Source organism: Rhinatrema bivittatum, chromosome 1, assembly GCF_901001135.1.
Source record: "Rhinatrema bivittatum chromosome 1, aRhiBiv1.1, whole genome shotgun sequence".
NCBI classification, from domain to species: Eukaryota; Metazoa; Chordata; class Amphibia; order Gymnophiona; family Rhinatrematidae; genus Rhinatrema; species Rhinatrema bivittatum.
The window spans coordinates 59,275,544-59,296,211 of record NC_042615.1 but is presented as its reverse complement, the minus strand read 5'-3'; the positions used below and the strand labels follow the sequence as shown (position 1 = coordinate 59,296,211).

Below are 20,668 nucleotides of genomic sequence, written 5' to 3'. Positions count from 1 at the left end.
ACAAAAATCTAACAACCCCCCCCCCTGACTCCCCCAAGACCTGCCGACTTAGTTTACCGCAACCCCCCCAAGACCTGCCGACTTAATTTACCGCAACTCCCCACCCTCCTGACCCCCCCCCCCAAGACCTGCCGACTTAATTTACCGCAACCCCCCACCCTCCTGACCCCCCCAAGACCTGCCAAACGTCCCTGGTGGTCCAGCGGGGGTCCAGGAGCGGTCCGGGAACGATCTCCTGAGCGTGGGCCGTCGGCTGCCAGTAATCAAAATGGCGCCGACGGCCCTTTGCCCTTTAAGTCGGCAGGTCTTGGGGGAGTCAGGAGGGTGGGGGTTGTTAATTTAAAGGGTTGGGATGGGGGTTTTTTTTGGGGGGGGGAGGGGTTCCCAGAGAAAAAAGTTTTCTGATCTGGGGAGTGGACCGAAATGGCCCTCCCCAGACCCGAAAACAAAATGGGGAGGAAAAAAAAAGCTATGCACTCCCCTAATTTGCTCCATAAGACGCCCAGACGCAGAGCCGGTTTAGCACAATTTTTTTTTTTTTTTATTTTCCCCCTCTGAATCCTAGGTGCGTCTTATGGTCAGGTGCGTCTTATGGAGCGAAAAATACGATCTGTCTTTTTAACCCTCTGTCTCTAAATGTTTCTCCAGTTTCCCTCCTGTATGTATGCCTACCTCAGTTTTTCATTATTTATTTATGAATGTAAAACCTGTATACTGTTATGAACTAGTGATTCTCACATGGAATGATGGAATATAAAATACACAAATAAGCATAAAACACCCAGATTTCTTGCAGTCAGAAAAATTAAGTGGAGTCAATAATAAAATATCTTTGCCTGTACTAATTGTCCCCCACAGGAATCTAGATCTGCCTGATAGTATTGTTTCACTCCTGCTTTGTGTTAGGGTATTCTATTTTAAAATCCTATTAAAGTTTGTCTTCAGACAAAGGGGAGAGAATATTTTGTGTAAGCCAAAATAGGTGTTGAACGCAGTTCCATGGTTCTGTATTGGGTTCTGGGAGAGGGAAGAGAAATCTAGGCTTTAGAAATTATTAGTGAGTAGAACTATTGCTAGTTGGTATATAATATGTTTTTCTGCAATGCTTCATTATCTAGGTAGGCTTTGGCACTTCTCTTATTAAAATGCCTGGGGAGAGGCAGGCAAAGCTCAGCTAGTAACTGATACAGTACCAGCATTATGTTCACGATTTGTGGGTTTAGACTTTGTAAGTGTCTGCTGAACAGTACAAAGATCTACTTTTGTTTTAGAAGAACAGATCATACTGAACTTTGTTTCATACTTTTTTTTTTTTTTTTGTTGGAAGATTTAAGTGTTGGAACAGTTCTTAGAATACAGTTAGGTTTTCTTTCAAGAATAGTAGAATTAAGTTTCTCAGTTTGAAAGGGGTGTTGTATTCAGCTGATTGAAAGTTGTAGAAAATTCATTATTCTACAGCCTAAAAAAAAAGGTTCCTATGTACTTGAATCGTGCAAGATGTTGAAAGGTTTTAGTCTGGACACGTACCGTAGTTACTTGTCTTCTAGTGTTTTTTTTGTGTGTCCTTCTTGACCTCTGCTCTTCCTAGAAAAGTTGCTTGTGTGAATTAGTAGGGCAGGAACAGCTAATGAAGTCCAAGAAAGAGTGAAAAAAATATCAACAAACCAAAAAAGTAACTCCTCTTATATTATAACTCACTAATTCTGATGTCACAAATCATGATCTATATGCTCACAATCACTCAAGTCCAGTTTAAAAATTAAATGGGACCTTCACAGGAATGGGCTCCTTACATTGCTGAGAGCTCTAAATCACCCAGTCACTAGCCTTACAATTTAATCATTGGTCCCAAAGTGTACTAATACAAGTTTGTTTGGTTTTTTTCCTTTTTAAAGTTCCAATTAAAACCACCCAAGTGATACACGTGTAATGCTGAAAATTAATGTGAATACAAAAAGTGAAACCATTATATGTTGAAGATTGCCATGAAGTGAAAGTCTCTCTAAGGATGTAGAAACCAACCCTAATAAAACTAATATGAAGTCACTTATCTTATAAAAAAAAAAGTCCCATTTTCTACATCCAGCTGGAAGTGATCCTGCCCATCAGACACCCTACACACACTCCTTAGACTTAGATTTGGATTCTGGACTGGGCCCAAGAAGATTGCACTTGGTCCCAAATGTTTACTCACCCTCTCTCTCTCACAAACTAAAGCGTGTTATCCATTTTCTACTTATGGGGAAAATTTGCTTAGAACAAGAGTGGCCAATTAATGGCTAGTGAGCTGCATACAGCTTTTTGAAGACCAAAATGCGACTTTTTCAGTGGGCTCTGGAACTGGTCAGTTACAGCAGGCTGACAGCAAATAAAAGTCCTTCCCCTCCCTGGAACCCCACCTCTCACCTGTGCCATGCTCTCCAGTAGGCAGGACCAGGCACAGATATGCTATCCCGAGTTCACAGGTTTTGTACACGGGTATCATTTTTCTTGGCCTCTAGCATGCATCGGAAATTATGACCTACAACCTCTGCCCATGAGCTGGGTGCTGTGAAGGGGAAGGAGTGCCACACACAGAATCATGAGCTCCTTTTGTTTGCTTCCACTGTTTTCACCGCTAGTTTCTTCCCCTTGTCACTGAAAAAGTGAAGAAGGAACTGAGGAGCTTTGCCACATCTGGGAATAACTGCCTCTGCTGGCATTTAGGTTGTCTGACTCAGAAAGTTCCGTGGTAGGAGAAAGGTACCTTAAAACTAGTTCAGCCACTTGGAGGGTGGGTTAAGGGAAAGGAAGCAAATAGGAGGGGGGGGGGGCGATAAAGAGGAAAGCATTGGGCAGAGTGTGAGGGAGGGAAAGAAGACACTGAAAGTGTGGGGTGAGAGAGAGGCAAGGTTGGTATTAGGGGGAGGTAGCTGGGACAGTTGCCCTGGACCCCCATGCCACTTGGAGCACATTGCCCACTTGAAACATGCAGAACAATTACTCCTGGGGGAATTCTGCACAAAAAAATTTAAAATTCTGTGCACAAAAACAGAAGATTCTGCAAATTTCTGCAAACTTTATATTGGTCAAAATAACACAATTTACATGGCATTCTTTAAGTAATTCAAAAAAAGACCTGTTATATGGATGTCAATAATCTGAGTGTACCTTCATACGATGCTGTAAAAAAATACGGCTATCGTGACTGTGAAGCCTATGTGTAGGCTTTAAAAATCATTAGGTACCCCAGTGTTGGAATGCAAACTTTTGTAGTGCTCACTGTCCACTGTGCAATTGTTGCTAAAATGATCACGTGGATACTGTTGCAATATTCACTTATCTCAAAATTGTAGTCGGTCTTGCCTCAGCCGACATCCTGATGTTTCGGAGGCTGGCTCCTTCTTCAAGGGCTGGATATGCGCAAGAGAGACCGGTATTCCAGTGAAACATTAGATGTTGTGACAGTGAATTTGATTACTGTGCCAGCAATGTTCAACTTGTTAAGTTTGTTTAGCGGTCTGTGAAGCTCCGTGAAAAACAAGCGGCTGCTCCCACGACTCTGTGCTGGCGCGACACTCGCGCCAGCACAGAGTCGTGGGAGCAGCCGCTTGTTTTTCACGGAGCTTCACAGACCGCTAAACAAACTTAACAAGTTGAACATTGCTGGCACAGTAATCAAATTCACTGTCACAACATCTAATGTTTCACTGGAATACCGGTCTCTCTTGCGCATATCCAGCCCTTGAAGAAGGAGCCAGCCTCCGAAACATCAGGATGTCGGCTGAGGCAAGACCGACTACAATTTTGAGATAAGTGAATATTGCAACAGTATCCACGTGATCATTTTAGCAACAATTGCACAGTGGACAGTGAGCACTACAAAAGTTTGCATTCCAACACTGGGGTACCTAATGATTTTTAAAGCCTACACATAGGCTTCACAGTCACGATAGCCGTATTTTTTTACAGCATCGTATGAAGGTACACTCAGATTATTGACATCCATATAACAGGTCTTTTTTTGAATTCATAATTTTTTCATGTTATATTGTTTGGGTTTATAAATTTAGCATTTATTCTTTAAGTAATTACATTTTAAATTATTACAGAAAAAAGTTATTACTTAAAGTTGCAGAATTTTAAATATTTTGAGCAGAATTTCCCTAGAATTTCACTGTAAGAGTGTCCCTTCCACATACACACATCCTCATACAGGCTCCCTCACTCTCTCGCACACGCACATCCCCACATACAGGGCCCTCTCTCTTGCATACACACCCACAAAATCTCCCTTTCTCTCTCTCACACATACATCCGCACACAGGCTACCTATATCTCTCTCTCACGCAGCCCTTCACACAGGCTCTGGCTCACACATACACAATCCCTTCACACAGGCTAGCACCCTCACATCCACACGACTCCTTTTTCATACACATGAGCTCCCAATCTCTCACACACATACACACTCCTTCACAATCTCCTCATATAGGCTCCCTCTCTCAGAAACCCACACTGAAACATCCCCCCCACCCACCCTCTCTTACCTCCCATACTCTCTTTCACACCCTCATGCTCTGTCACCCTCCCCTCATATAGGCTCCCTCTCTGCAACCCCCCCACTCCCCCTCTTACCAACCAAGCTGTCTCTCACCCTCCCCCACACCCCCTCTCTTTTCTCACACAACATTCTCTCTCACCGGCATCCCCCTCCCCTCATATAGGCTCCCTCTCTCTGAAACCCACACTCAAGCATCCCCCCCACCCTCTCTTACCAACCATGCTCTCTCTCACACCCTCCTGCTCTCTCTCAACCTCCCCACCCCCCTCTTACCAACCATGCTCTCTGTCACCCTCCCCTCTCTCACACACACATTCTCTCTCTCACCGGCATCCCCCCCATGCTCTTTCTCACACCCTCCTGCTCTCTCTCAGCCTCCCCGACATACATTCTCTGTCACCGGCATGCCACGGGACCCACTCCGTTCGCAATGAAGACGAAGGCCCGGTGCGCTGTTCGCGGCAAAAAGGGAAGGCCCTGGTGCCGCGAACAGCGCGCCAGGCCTTCATCTTCACCGCGAACGGAGCACGGCACACGGGGGCCTTCTCTTTTCGCCGTGAATGGCGCACCGAGCTTTCATCTTCGCCGCGAATGGAGCATGTGTCGTGGGACACACACCGTTCGCGGCATGCCGGGCTCTCCTCTGGCAATTCTGCGCAAATTCTGCATTCCGCAGTAGCGCAGAATTCCCCCAGGAGTAAACAATGGAGAATTTCAGATGCAGATACAGCACAGGAAATTAGCATGGGGCATGTGGCTGACCTGCACTCGCAGGCCCTGACACAGTCCTGCTCCTTTCTTCTGAACAGGCTTTCTGTTAAACAGGAAATTTGTGTGAGGAGTAGGGCCACTGCATGGTCTTTGAGCACATGCAGCTGCGCAGGTCCCCCATACTGATTTCCTGTGCTATAGCTGTGCTTGAAGGTCTCCATCGTAGGAAGGGGTGGCCTGGGAGGATGGGATTGCTAGACTCCCAGCAATGGAGAAAGGCAGAGTATGCTAAGAAAGTAAAGGTAATGTTAATGGCCTTTTTATAGTTTTTAAACATATTTTTAAAATGTGTGGCTTTTTGGCACCGTGCATTGTGATATATATATTTTTTTGACTCTTGTTCTGTGAAAGGATAGCCACCTTGCTTTAGTACATCTGCCCACTGGTGCCCTCTATTGTCAGGAAGAGAGTGCTGTGCTGAAAAATCACATTTTATGATAGCACTGTATATGTAAAAATACAAAATTGAGGTACAGGACTACCAACCACAAAAGGACAAAATTCATATGCATAAGGAAGGTAGTAAAATGATACTGTTTGAAAAAATATTTCAGTGTATTTAATAAAAAGTGTGCCACTAAATAAAACGTGATCACCAAATGTGGAGAACTAGCTTTTAGGTAAGAAGAATCGCATCTCATGAGGCAAGCCATACATGGAGGTCCATATTCAACTGCTGAATGGATTGTATATTTAGCCAGGTAAAATTATCTGGCTAACTTTATTTGGATATTCAGTGGGGTGGCTGTGCTGCTGAATATCCATGTTATTTCAAAGATAAGTTTATCTGGCTAACTTCAGGATGCTATCATTCAATCCTAAAGTTATTCAGCAAACTTAGCTGAATAACTCTGAATATCTACATTTTTATCTGGCTAAGTTAGCCGGATAGCTGACTCTGCCCTGGAGCACCCTGCCTCTGACTTATCTGGTGTGCGGTCAGGGTCTTCAAGGGATTTGGGGGGGGGGGGGGGGAAGCGGGAACATTTTTTTTTTCCAGCTGTAAGTCTGTGCGGCCAGTAGAAACAGCAGCCTGCACCTCAAAGAGAGCCAATAAAAAGGTTCATGGTCTGCAGAGCAGATAGGGTAGGACCAATTGCGGGTACTGGATACAGGCAAGTGGCAGCTCAAGCACTGATTGAAGCAGGAGGTAGCAGGAGGTCCTGCCTTCTACTCCATGTGAAAAAGAGGCCAGCAGGGAGTGTGAGACAACCCTGAGCAAGCTTTTGTGCCCATGTGGATCCAAGGGGTGGCGGCAGGAGCATAAGTAAATGCTGTGTTGCTATTTCTTCTAGGATCTCACTGCTGGTGTTTGAACTCAGCAGAGAAAAAGTTCAGTGAGCTATTAGTGACAGTGAGAGGGGAGGGGAGGCTGGAGAACAAGATGACTAAAGAATGAGAGGGGGAGGGCTGGGAAGCAAAACTACTGGGGAGAGGGGGCTGGAGAATGGGGACTGTGGAGGAGTATAGGTGGGGAGAAGGGGCTAGGGAACATGACTACGGGGGGTTTGGGTAGGGAGAAGGGATGGGGAGCATGACTGGGGGAGGGGCTGTGGAACAAGACTGCTGGGGACTAGAGGACTGGGTGAGGCGAGGGGGCTGGGAAGCATGACTGCTGGGGTCTGTAGGGTCTGAATGGTGAGAGGGGACTGTGGAGCATAACTGCTGTGAGGAGGTCAATGGAGAAAGAGGGCTGGGGAACTGGGGGTTCTGGCTGAGGAGAGGGTGCTGAGGAGCAAGACAGCTGGGGACTGGGTGGGGAGAGGAGCTTGTGTATGGGAGCTGGGAAGGGGGATGCGCCCCTGTAGGCATTTGTGTGTGAGAAAGAAAGGGAGTGTGAGTGAAATCATGTGAGCATGCATGTGTGAGAGAGGGTAAAGTTTATGGCCTTCTTCCCCCCAATCCATGATAATTTCAGAGTGACTGGGAATCGAAAATCCCATGTATGGAGAGCAGGAGGTTTATTGTTGGGGGGGTTTTTTTTTTTTTTTAAATCTTATAAATTTTATTATTTGATGTTTGCATCTGCTTTTTTGAAATTTTATATTGGTGTTTTGGGAAGTTTATAAACATTTTTGAGGTTAAATTTAATGTTCTATTCATCAGCTGCCTTGAAATATTTATTCTTTTTATTAGTATAGTTTTTACTGTTATGATTGATGTTTTATATTTCTTGATTTTCCAGTGCGACCAAGGGGAAGAATTCTGCTAGTGAGTAGTTTCTGAGTCTGGGTCTATAGCAGTCTGGCTTGTACTGTTTTCAATAGGAGGCGTATTGGTTTTCAAAAACCTGTTGTAATATTTGCAGTACAGCTCTTTTCCTGGGTATGGTGGTAACTGTTTGAGTCCTGGGAGTTAACCTGCCATATCAAAAAAATGCTTGTTTCTTGGGGTAAACTGAAGTCTTGGCACGCTATGATAACTCTTTTTCAGGCTGTGTTTAAGTATGATCTAAAAATGCTGTATGTGAGCTGTTGAGACAATGTAGGACCTGTCTTGTGAATTCTCTGATCTGGCATCTGAATAAGGGATCTTTGTGGTTTTAAAAGCTTTTTTACAGTATTTTTAGATACATGTATTTTTATTTTACAGATATTTTTAGGAAGCCTGATGTTCTGTTTTCCTAATAGGAGGCATATTGGTGTTTAGTGCCTAGTGTAATATTTGAGGTGTTGCCTGTTCAGCGATATGGTTGTTGTTGCTTGAGCACTGTTATGCTATGGAAGGTTTATTATATTGTAATTCCTTTTTTCCAGTGTGTAGACAGATGGACTCAGGACCAGTGGGTTTATGCTCCCCTGCCAGCAGATGGAGACAGAGCAAGCTGACGTCACAGTATATATAACTCTGCAGTGACCCAGCCTGCCAGTATTCTTCGTCTCCAGCAGATGGTGGACGTGCTTCTCTCTATGGGGATTGCTTTGAGCTTTTCGAATGGAGAAATTTAAATTCTAAATTCAGGAAAAGAGGGCCCCGCTCTCCTGCAGTGATCCCTGAAGGTCCCTCCTTCAGTTGAGAATTCGTGAGTCGATTTCTGTGGTCTCTGAGGTGTGCCTTGGTCCAGTAGCTGAGTTTCCCAGCGTGAATTTAGCTGCTAGTTCAGGAGGTCAAGTGCAGTGGTGATGGCAGATACCCCCCCCTCCCCCCCCTGCAGCTGGAGACCGTCTCTGTACTCAGCTGGTAAGCACTGAGCTCAAGTAAGTTTTTTTTGTTTTTGTTTTGTTTTGTTTGTTTAAATAAAAAAGTTTTATCTGAATCAGAGACAGCTAGAGGGATTTCAGGATTGTCTCCGTTCTTGGCACGCCATGCTAACGTTTGTTCCCACACCCGTTGGGTTGGGGAACTGGGCAGCCTGGCAGGTTGAATGGCCTCTGGTAGGCTAGGCCCCATATTTAGGCTTTTATCTTGCATGCCGCATGTTCTGCCGCATGTTGTGCATGTTCTACCCTACATAGGCTGTGGTATGCGCAGTGAGTCTGCTCTGCACATGCGTTGTGTGCTCTGTTTTTGGGCGCACATTTTACATGCACAAAGTTTGTGCTTAACTTGGCACACAGATTGTGCATGTCCCTTGCTGCACTTATTTTTTGGGCGCATTTTCAATTTCGAGCGTAAGCCGTTCCAACGCACGTTTACTGCAGCGATGGCGCCGGTAAGCAAGAAGCCTAAGCATCTTCCTATTTATGTTGCCTGTCATATTAGGGCTTCTCATCCTGAACTGGCTTCTATCCTATCTTGGCATTGCTCAGACGCTCAGGGAGAGTTGTCTTCCTCGGATTTTGCTAAGCCTGGCTCTTCTCATTCTGATGGTGGATTGATCACGGCTTTGACTGGGGGGATGTCAGCTCTTGGTTCTCCCTTGACTGGCTCCTCCACTGGCGAGGGCAGTTCTGTGGGATCAACTCCAGTTCTTTTAGGGCTTGGTCTGGACCCGGCTGCTCTTTCTTGGGTGGAATTTTTTCAAGGCTTACAAGCCTTTCTTCAGGTGCAGTCCTCCTTTTCCTCCATTTCTGTCCAGTCACTCTTCCAGTCTTATGCTTAAGCGCTGGGGCTCGACTCTGCTCCCTGCGGGTGTTCCTGAAAAGAATCCGGATGGCACTGATGATGAGGTTGATCCTGATTCCCTGGAAGATGGGGAAATTCCTCCAGGGCTGGAACCATGTTGCGATTCTTACATAGAGATGAAATGCCGGCCCTGATTTCCCAGACCTTGAAACAGCTGGGTGTTCTTGCTTCGGATGCTATGTCAGAGCAGAGGAAGAATCCCATTTTGATTTCCTTTCGTAAAGTCTCCTGTTTTTTCTCTGTGATGGATGCCATCCAGGAATTGATTGATCTGGAATGGGATGCCCCAAAGACAAATTTTAAAGGGGGGGGGGGGGTCTAACATTGGAAGGTCTGTACCCCCTGGATCCGGCAGTGAGAGAACACTTGCGTTTCTCCAAAGTGGATGCTCCTCAGATTGCCTCCTGTTGCACCCTAGTGGCGAGATCTTGTCTACTTCTCTCTCAGGAGGTTGAGTCTGGAGGGAATTCCGGAGCGGTAATGGAGCTGCCGCCACCTTTTTAGCAGATGCAGGCTGTGATTTGATCCAGACATCAGCCAAAGGAGTGGCTTCGGTGATAACGGCCAGACATCAACTCTGGTTGTGAAATTGGTCAGCTGACACAGCTTCCAAAGCCAGTCTTACCAAGATGTCCTTTAAAAATTCGCTTTTGTTTGGGAGCAAGTTGGAGAAACTGGCCAGTAAGTGGGGCGAGTCTCCGGTGCCTCTGTTGCCGGAGGATAAGAAACAGTTACAGTGCCTCTTTGGTATGAGGGGTCGTTTTCGTCCCTACAGCGGGACGGCTTTTCAGTAGGTCTCAGTCCTTTCATCCCCGGCAGCCCAAGAGAGGAGAGGGCTCGGGTGGTGGACCTTCCTGAGCTTCCCAATGAAGGTTTGCTGACCCTCCTTCCGGACCAGGAAATAGGGGGACATCTCTCTCTCTTTTATCGGAGGTGGATTGAGATTTCGTCAGACCAGTGGGTCCTGGCGGTTATTCCTTGGGATGTACTCATGGTACCCCCTTGCCACTTAAGCAGGCAGTGGAGTTCACGCTTCAAAGGCTCCTCAGACTGAGGGCTGTGTTTCCAGTGTCCATGTCTCAAAGTATGGGGTGATATTCCATTTATTTTATTGTGCCCAAGAAGGAGGGCTCCTTTCGTCCCATCCTATATCTCAAGAGGGTCAACTGTCACTTGAAGGTGACTCATTTTTGAATTGGAACCTTATGCTCTGTAATAATGGCAATGCAGTCGGGGGAATTTCTGACCTCCTTGGATCTGTCAGAGGCTAACCTTCATATTCCCATCTGATTGGAACACCAACGCTTTCTACACTTTGCGTTGTTGAGGCGCCATTATCAGTTTCGGGCGCTGCCTTTTGGCCTAGCCACCGCTCCCAGAACATTTTCCAAGATTATGGTGGTGGTAGCGGTAGCCTTGTGAAAAGAAGGAATCCTGGTGCACCATATTTGGAAGACTGGTTGATTTGAGCCAAGTCTCAGGAAGAGAGCCACCTGGTGACACATAAGGTGATCTCCTTATTGCAGGAGCTCAGTTGGATGGTGAACTTGACCAAGAGCAATCTTCAACCATCCCAGTCATTGGAGTATCTGGGGGGTCTGGTTCGACATGGGACAGGACAGAGTTTTTCTACTGGAAGTTCAGATCCAGAGATTGATGTCTCAAGTGCGTCAGTTGATGAACACCATACGCCTGATGATCTGATCCTACCTACAGGTACTCCACTTGTTGGCAGCTACCCTGGAAGTGATGCCATGGGCAAGGGTGCATATGTGTCCTCTTCAGCGCTCTTTGCTATCTCGCAGGAACCTGCAGTCTCAGGATTATGCGGTTAAGCTCCACTTACCGATGGAAATCTGGTCCCGTCTCCAGTAGTGGTTGCAAGAAGATCATCTGAGAAAGGGAAGTTCCCGTGTCCTCTCAGGCCTGGTTGGTAGTCATGACAGATGCGAGTCTCCACGTTTGGGGGGGCTCACTGTCTGGAGTTAACGGCCCAGGGGTGCTGGAATGCCGAAGAGTCCCGTTGGAGCATCAATCACCTGGAAGCCCAGGCAGTATGGCTGGCATGCTTGCAATTCAGCCACAGGCTGTGGAATCAAGTGGTTCACATGATGTCTGACAACGTGATGATGGTGGCCTTTATCAATCGCTAGGGAGGATCCAAGAGCCAGCAAGTGTTGCAGGAAATAGACCAGCTGATGGTATGGGCAGAAGGTCATCTGCAGGTGATCTCTGCCTCTCATATTACAGGAAAAGACAACATAAGAGCGGACTTTCTCAGCAGGGAGAGTCTGGACCCAGGAGAGGGAGCGTTGTCAGCCGAGGCGTTTCAGCTGACTGTGGATCGCCGAGGCCTTCCATTCCTAAACCTGCCGGTGACTTCTCAAAATGTGAAGGTTCCTTGCTTCTACAGGAGAGATCCATGGTCCCTGGAAATAGTCGCTCTCATACAGGTTTGGCAGGAAGACATTGCTTTATGTGTTTCCTCCGTGGCCCTTGTTGGGCAGGATAATTCACAAGATCGAAGGCCACAGGGGGCTAGTACTTCTGGTGACGCTGGACTGGCCCAGGCATTCGTGGTATGTGGATTTGTGACAACTCCTGGTGGCGGCCCCTCTTCGTCTTCCGCTGCACATGAATCTGCTTCAGCAGGGACCGGTTATTCATGAGGATCTGACTCTATTCTGTCTTACGGTTTGTCCCTTGAGGGGGCTCACCTGTTAAAGCGTGGTTATTCATAGGTGGTGATTACTACTTTGTTACTTCCTTGGCTTTTTTGCAGGTTTGGAGAGTGTTTTGAGGCTTGGTGTGAGGAATTGGGTGTTCTTCCTCGTTCAGTTAAGATCCCTCTCATTCTGGATTTTTTGCAGGGTGGATTGAATAAAAGCTTGGCCTTTAATTCTTTGAAGGTGCAGATTACAGCTCTTGCCTGTTTCAGAGACCTGGTGAATGGTGTTTCCTTGTCATCTCATCCTGATGTGACCTGTTTTTTGAAGGAAGTGAAGCACCTTAGACCTCCCTTGAGGCTACTGGTTCCATTGTGGAGTCTTAATTTGGTGCTGAACTTTTTGGCGGCTCTACGTACCGACCACTGCATAGCCTTTATTTACGATTGTTGACTTTGAAGACTGTGTTCCTGGTGGTGTTATGTTCTGCGTGTTTGATTTCTGAGCTGCAGGCCTTGTCTTGCCAGGAGCCGTTCCTTTGGGTGACTCCGGGGGCATTACAGCTGCGTACTGTTCCATCCTTCTTGCCCAAGGTATTTGCGGATTTTCATTTAAATCAATCCATCTCCTTGCCAACACTGGATAAGGTCAGGGATGCAGAGGAGTTTTGCCTTTTGCGCTCCTTGGATGTTAAGCATCCTGTTGTGCAGTATCTGGAGGTAGCTGAGTCTTTATGAAAGACAGATTGCCTGTTTGTTCTCCATGGCGGGAGTAAGCAGGGTGCTCTAGGTTTGCGGGCTACCATAGCTCGTTGGATTAAGGAGGTGGTCATGGCCATTTATGTTTATGCTGGAAAGCTGTTGCCTACTCAGGTTAGGGCTTATTCCACTAGGGCTCAGGCAGTGTCATGGGCGGAGGTTAGTCTGCCTTCCGTTAATATCTGCCAAGTTGCAACGTGGTCCTCCTTACACACACTTTTTCCAGGTTTTGTTGTCTGGATGTGCAGGCCCGGAAGGATGCAGCCTTTGCATATGCGGTGTTGACTGGATTGCGGGCACCCTCCCACCTTGTTGGGGAGTAGCTTTGGTACATCCCACTGGTCCTGAGTCTGTCTACATGCTAGGAAATGGAGAAATTACTTACCTGATCATTTCGTTTTCCTTAGTGTAGATATGTGGCAGCGGAGGGCAGGAAGCTGAGTCCATCTGAGTGTGTCAATAGTTCTCCTGTGGGGCTCTGGGTCCCAAGTGATTACTGGTAAGTGTTCATCCAGTCCCTAGCTTTGGGGTACCTTGAATCTTACGTGAGTTCAGTGTTTATGGTTGGTTGAGTACAGTTCTAGTTATCTGTTTCTAATCGTTTTTTGCTAGTCTGTCCACAGTTGCTTTTGAAGCGAATACTAGCAGGCTGGGGTCACTGCAGGGTTATATGTGCTGTGACGTCAGCTTGCTCAATCTCCATCTGCTAGCAGAGGAGCATAAACCCACTGGTCCTGAGTCCATCGAAATTATCAGGTAAGTAATTTCTCTATTCATGCCATTCTGAGTGCTAAGCCCACACCCTATACATGTTAAAATGGCCTAATGCCATATGGGATCCAAATATCTTTTGCTTCTTGGGGAAGAGGGGTTGAGGGAGTGAATCTTCAGGAGACCTGGGAGAGGTGGTGTGGGAAGTGAGAAGGAATTGAACGAGCAAGAATGAGGAGGACTCTGAGGAGGAGAGGCTGAACCCCCCCCCCCCCCCCTGCTATAAATATCACCGCACTCCACTGCTATCTTTTTAGCCCGATTAAAAGATTGCTGGTTACGTGCCAGCTGCTGAGTTTGGTTGGATATTCAAACTGTGCTATTTGTTTGGCAAAGTCCAAACTTAGTCGGGCAGATGGCGCTGAATATGGATCTGTAAAGATTAAAAAGGCAGAAAGTCCCCTGACATAGGCCATGTTTTGCACTATCTGTCTCAAAGCGGCATGTATGTGACATCTGCAGAATGCAAGTGAAATAAACATAATATATGAAAAGGAAAGACCAGACACTACAAAAGTGCAAATTGTCACCTCAGATTTTCAGCAATTAACAGAATGTCATTTTGTATCTGGTAGGAAGACTAGTATAGAGAAATTTTAAAACCTGGTGCCAAAGGTCATGTGACCTAAACTAATGAATAACAAAATGGCAAAGCTGGAAAGAACAAAACAAAAATCTGCAAAACACAGAAAAAGTAATATGGAATAAATATAGAAAAACTGGCCATGCAATCTCCTGGTTGAAACAAGAATGGTGCGCTGTATTAAGGTAAGTAATTCAGTGTTCATGATGTATCAGAGCAGTAGAAGATGCTGCTGGAACATGTGATATTGCTGTGGAGGCATGCTGTTTGCAGCTGGAGAGAGGCATCCTAGCCTGCATACCCTGGCAGCCTAATGTGGCTGTTTACTCCCATAGAGGAAAGAAGTAAAATGGAGAAGGGATGATGGCAGAGAAGGAGAGAAAAGGGAGATGCAAAGAGACATGGAAATTGAGCAAATATAAAGAGAAATGTGGTGAGAGAAGATGAATTAATAACAATACAACATTGCAGACAAGAGAAGGGTGAATCAAGATGAAAATAACCTGAAGCAAGCAGACTGGATAATAATTTGCCACTCTTATTTTAAATTTGTTACACAAATTCCACCCACTGATACACATGCTTATTTTTGCAGTAATCAATGCTGTGCAAAGTTTGGAGTCAGTTGTTCCTTGCCTTCTCAGTTTTGTCAAAATGTAAGGACTGTAAGGCCCATCTGTTCTTCTTAATTTGTTTCCTAGGGCATGCCATAGGTCCCAGTAGATTTCTGGCTTTCCCTTCACAACTGGAGATCCTCTGTGCTTATCCCAGACTTTATTGAATATTTACTGTTTTTTGTGTGTACCCTTCCCTGGGAGGCTGTTCACGCATCCACCACCCTTTTTGTGAAGAAATATTTTCTGATGGTATATCTCAATCTTAGATCATGTCACAGAGCCTACTCTATTGCTCTCAGGGGTCAGAAACTCAGAGGAGAATGGATAAATCATTTGTAGTATGCTGAGAATCACAGAAGAAAAAACGACTTTTTATAATATCAAAGGTGTGTAAGCTCTAAACAGTTGAGCAGTGCAGCATAGAAGTACAGGGCAGTTAGAAGGGGTGGGCAAGACTGGGGGGGGGGGAGGAGGAGTGCAAGTGCATTATGCCACTACGTTTGTGTTATTGAAGTGGAACCTCTGTTCACCTTCCTCCCCCCCCCCCCCCCTTTCCCACAGGCTGGCGAAATTAAAGAGGGATCCCTCCAGGCTGGCCACAACATCAGAAGGGGTCTACCTGCTCTCCCTCGGGCCACCCAAGGTGGCGGTTATACAGGTGATGGTCCTGAGAAGTGTATATATATATTGTAGGTCTTTTTATCAGAGGATATGAGATGGGTGTTGCTTGAAAATTTATTTTACCCATCCAATGGACAGATCATTTTCTGATTATGTTTAATTATAACTGGCATTGGGTTAAAATGAAAGAAAATAAAATGAGATAATTCTGTGAAAAAGAGAAATGAATTCAGGTAATTTTAGCTTAACTTTTAGATAGGGATCACAGATTTATTTTCCATCAATGAGACAGTAACATTATGGAAATCAGAACTGCTTAATACATTTAATTTCACTGTACCTGTTAAAAAAAAAAAAAATCACTGCAATTTGTCATAGATCCCCTTAATTTGCAAATGAGTTAAGGAAAATAGAGGGAAAATAGAAGATTACAGAGAAAGATGATGAATGTAATAGAGCTTTTTGGCGAGGGGAATTAGTTACATAAGAAACATAAGAAAATGCCATACTGGGTCAGACCAAGGGTCCATCAAGCCCAGCATCCTGTTTCCAACAGTGGCCAATCCAGGCCATAAGAACCTGGCAAGTACCCAAAAACTAAGTCTATTCCATGTTACCATTGCTAATGGCAGTGGCTATTCTCTAAGTGGACTTAATAGCAGATATTGGACTTCTCCTCCAAGAACTTATCCAATCCTTTTTTAAACACCGCTATACTAACTGCACTAACCACATCCTCTGGCAACAAATTCCAGAGTTTAATTGTGCGTTGAGTAAAAAAGAACTTTCTCCGATTTAGTTTTAAATGTGCCCCATGCTAACTTCAGGGAGTGCCCCCTAGTCTTTCTACTATCCGAAAGAGTAAATAACCAATTCACATTACCCGTTCTAGACCTCTCATGATTTTAAACATCTCTATCATTTCCCCCCTCAGCCGTCTCTTCTCCAAGCTGAAAAGTCCTAACCTCTTTAGTCTTTTCTCATAGAGGAGCTGTTCCATTCCCCTTATCATTTTGATAGCCCTTCTCTGTACCTTCTCCATTGGAATTATATCTTTTTTGAGATGCGGCGACCAGAATTGTACACAGTATTCAAGGTGCGGTCTCACCATGGAGCGATACAGAGGCATTATAACATTTTCCGTTTTATTCACCATTCCCTTTCTAATAATTCCCAACATTCTGTTTGCTTTTTTGACTGCCGCATTAGGTACAGACAAAGGTCAATCCTTTCTATTGATCCTTTTGGACCTCTCAGCAGCTTTCGATACCGTAAATCACGCTATCCTCATCAAACTGCTAGCTGCGATAGGAATCTCTGGTTTAGCGCTCTCCTGGTTCAAATCGTTCCTAACCAACAGAGGCTATAAGGTAAAAATCCAGAATAAAGAATCATCACGCCACGACTCGACCATCGGAGTCCCACAAGGTTCCTCTTTATCCCCTACACTCTTTAATATTTACCTCCTACCACTATGTCAACTCCTCATCAACCTCAAGTTAATACACTTTCTCTATGCAGATGACATCCAGATCCTGATCCCCATCAAAGAATCATACTCAAAAACCCTTGAATACTGGGAATCCTGTCACCTAGAAATCAAAAACCTCCTCAACAGCCTCAATCTGGTACTAAACTCCGCCAAAACTGAAGTATTACTCATAACTCCTGATAACAATCTCACAACCTCTCTGCCAAACAACCTACAAACCACTCATGTAAGAGATCTAGGTGTGCTAATCGACAATAACTAAACTTCAAAGCCCACATCAATAAAACCACCAAAGACTGTTTCTATAAACTGCAAGTTTTAAAAAGGATAAGACCACTCTTCCATGCCAAAGACTTCAGAACCATCCTCCAAGCCCTCATTTTCTCAAAATTGGACTACTGCTGCTCCACTTTACTTGGCCTCCCCTCCTCATACACAAAACCGCTCCAAATGGTCCAAAACGCAGCAGCCCGTCTACTGACAAACACTAAGAAAAGAGACCATATCTCCCCAGTGCTACAAGACGTCCACTGGTTACCAATTCATTTCAGAGTCATTTATAAATCCATCACCTTGATATACAAAATCATTCACCAACATACCACAATCGATCTACAAATTCCTCCCCGCTTCCACAAATCCACAAGACCGACCAGGGAAGCCTACAGAGGATGCCTCATTGTTCCACCCACGAAAACCACTAATCACAGCACCTTAAGAGACCGAGCCCTTTCCACCGCAGGCCCACAGTTATGGAACTCCATCCCTCCAGAACTCAGAAACGAACCATGTCTCCTAACCTTTAGGAAAAGACTCAAGACATGGCTTTTCAGGCAAGCCTTCTCGAACTCTACCTAATATGCACCATAAACAAACTCTCTACTCAGAGACTGTACATATGAGACACCATATTTATATTGAACTTTTGTACATAATTATTCTCCGCTATCTCTTTCTATTTCTTACACTCCCAGTTCATTAGCCCTTGTTAATTGTAACTGCTTCTCTTCATCACGTTATTTATGTTTTTTGGTTGTATTATCCGCACCCCTGTTTTCTGTAAACCGACATGATGTGAACGAGTTCATGAATGCCGGTATAAAAAAACCTTAAATAAATAAATAAAAATAAATAAATCCACTATGACACCTAGATCTCTTTCTTGGGTTGTAGCACCTAATATGGAGCCCAACATTGTGTAATTATAGCATGGGTTATTTTTCTCTATATGCATCACCTTGCACTTATCCACATTCAATTTCATCTGCCGTTTGGATGCCCAATTTTCCAGTCTCACAAGGTCTTCCTGCAATTTATCACAATCTGCTTGTGATTTAACTACTCTGAACAATTTTGTATCATCTGCAAATTTGATTATCTCACTCATCATATTTCTTTCCAGATCATTTATAAATATATTGAAAAGTAAGGGTCCCAATACAGATCCCTGAGGCACTCCACTGTCCACTCCCTTCCACTGAGAAAATTGTCCATTTAATCCTACTCCCTGTTTCCTGTCTTTTAGCCAGTTTGCAATCCACGAAAGGACATTGCCACCTATCCCATGACTTTTTACTTTCCCTAGAAGCCTCTCATGAGGAACTTTATCAAACGCCTTCTGAAAATTCAAGTATACTACATCTACCGGTTCACCTTTATCCACATGTTTATTAACTCCTTCAAAAAGGTGAAGCAGATTTGTGAGGCAAGACTTGCCCTGGGTAAAGCCATGCTGACTTTGTTCCATTAAACCATGTCTTTCTATATGTTCTGTGATTTTGATGTTTAGAACACTTTCCACTATTTTTCCTGGCACTGAAGTCAGGCTAACCGGTCTGTAGTTTCCCGGATTGCCCCTGGAGCCCCCTTTAAATATTGGGGTTACATTTGCTATCCTCCAGTCTTCAGGTACTCTTCAAAAATAAAATTAGATCAGCTGAGAATTTTTTTGGGCAAGAATGAGAAATTCATTAATAGACCTAAAAGAAACTTTTTCTGTTCTTAATTCCTTGCCCATGATGTGATAAAGTCCTCCTTCGGTTGAGTGCTGTGAAGCTTTTATTTAGCCTTTTTGAAAAGAATTAAAATTAGGGAGGAATTAAAGCTTTAATTTTATGAAATCATTTACACACAATTTCAAATCAGGTAAAAAGGGTTATCATTTGGGATCACTTTTACTTAATGTCAGAGATCTAAGACTTTTTTTTTTTTTAAGCTAATATGCATCCTATCACGTCTGCAGGACTCATTACCTCTTCCTTGATCAAGATATAGTTATATATAAAAATGTAGGTAACCCTGCTCAAATTGTATGTTTCAATGAATCTGTAAGTGAACAGAAACTGACACAACCTCTGCATGTTATGAAGTTAAATACATCATCATTATATAATTTTCAATGCCAGGTTCTTATGGCCTGGATTGGCCACTGTTGGAAACAGGATGCTGGGCTTGATGGACCCTTGGTCTGACCCAGTATGGCATGTTCTTATGTTCTTAAATGTTTGTGCATCCTTTTAGTCCATACTTTGTAACTCCTCTGTTGATAGAAATAACAGTTTCCAAACATTTCCTGTAGCCAGCTAAGAATTCTTCTGTTCTTGCTTTTGGAATTTTTTTCCACTCTTCCTTGCAGAACTCTTCTAGCTCAGATGTATTCTTAGAATTCCTCGCATACACTCCCTACAGATTTTCATCTTTCTTTTCTGTAAGTATGTCATAGTTGATTTTTGAGGTATGTTTTGAATCATTGTCTTGCTGAAATATCCAACCTCTTTTCAGCTTCAGTTTCTTCACTGACTGTGGTTCATTACCTTCTAGGATATGTTCCAGAAAGTTTCAGGCTTATCAAGGGTTTGTTTTCCTGATGTGAGATGATTTTTATGATGGAGCAATAGTAAAGGTTCTCTTCTAACAACTCTCCCTGCATAGCATTTGTTATGTAAGCAATGCTATACTTTGTTGTGGAAGTTACTAAATTAACCAAATACAATTAAATAAATGAAGAGAGAATAAATAAAGCTTGGAGGGCAGACTGGATGGACCACTTGGGTCCTTTTTTGCCATCATTAACTATACATAAACAATACCAAGCCTGCCATAATTCTGGGAGACCTGAATATTCATGTAGACCGCAACCCCCTCTCCCCTTCTTCTGAAGCTATCTTAACAGCTATGACAGCACTTGGTTTCAAACAAAATGTCTCAGAACCCACGCACAAGGCTGGGCATACACTCGACCTCATCTTTACCAACTCCTCAATCCAAACTGACCAACCCAGATGCACACCCATCCCCTGGTCAGACCACTTCCGAATAGACACACGCTGCACAATCAAAGACACCCCCCCCCCTCGCAACCCAAAAAAACAATAACATTTCGCAAAAAAGGCAAGACTGAAATCATCCTTGAGGCCCTCTCAAAAGAACTCCCCAACATAGACCTCACTGACGCAAACACAGCCACAGCTTCATGGTTTCAAATCATCACAGACAAAGCAGATAAACTCTGCCCATCCCACACCAAAGAAATCAAAGCAAACAAAAATAATAAGAAGCCATGGTATACAAATGAACTTAAAACCATGAAACTCGACCTTCGTAAAGCTGAAAAATCCTGGCGGAGGAACCAAACACCCACCATCCTAGCACAGTTTCGCGCCCTTCTACACACCTACAGAAAAGCCACTGAAAAAACAAAGAAAGACTTCTATGCTGCAAGAATCCATCAGTTCCAGTTCAACCCACAAGCCCTCTTCCAATACGTAACCAGCCTTATCAC

General features: G+C 44.4%; 1 protein-coding gene across 6 annotated transcripts in view; it reads left to right on the top strand.

Annotated features, from left to right (window-relative positions):
• Positions 1 to 20,668, top strand: part of FBXW7 (F-box and WD repeat domain containing 7) — an 808,352-nt gene that overhangs the window by 56,589 nt on the left and 731,095 nt on the right. Inside the window, exons 1-2 of one of the 6 annotated variants that reach the window (XM_029607486.1) lie at positions 15,362 to 15,432; positions 19,523 to 19,594. The exons of the other annotated variants lie outside the window; for them this stretch is intronic. The gene's annotated coding sequence lies outside the window, so the exon portion shown is untranslated. Of the gene's footprint in view, positions 1 to 15,361; positions 15,433 to 19,522; positions 19,595 to 20,668 lie in introns of those variants that run through there. 6 annotated transcript variants of the gene reach the window in all.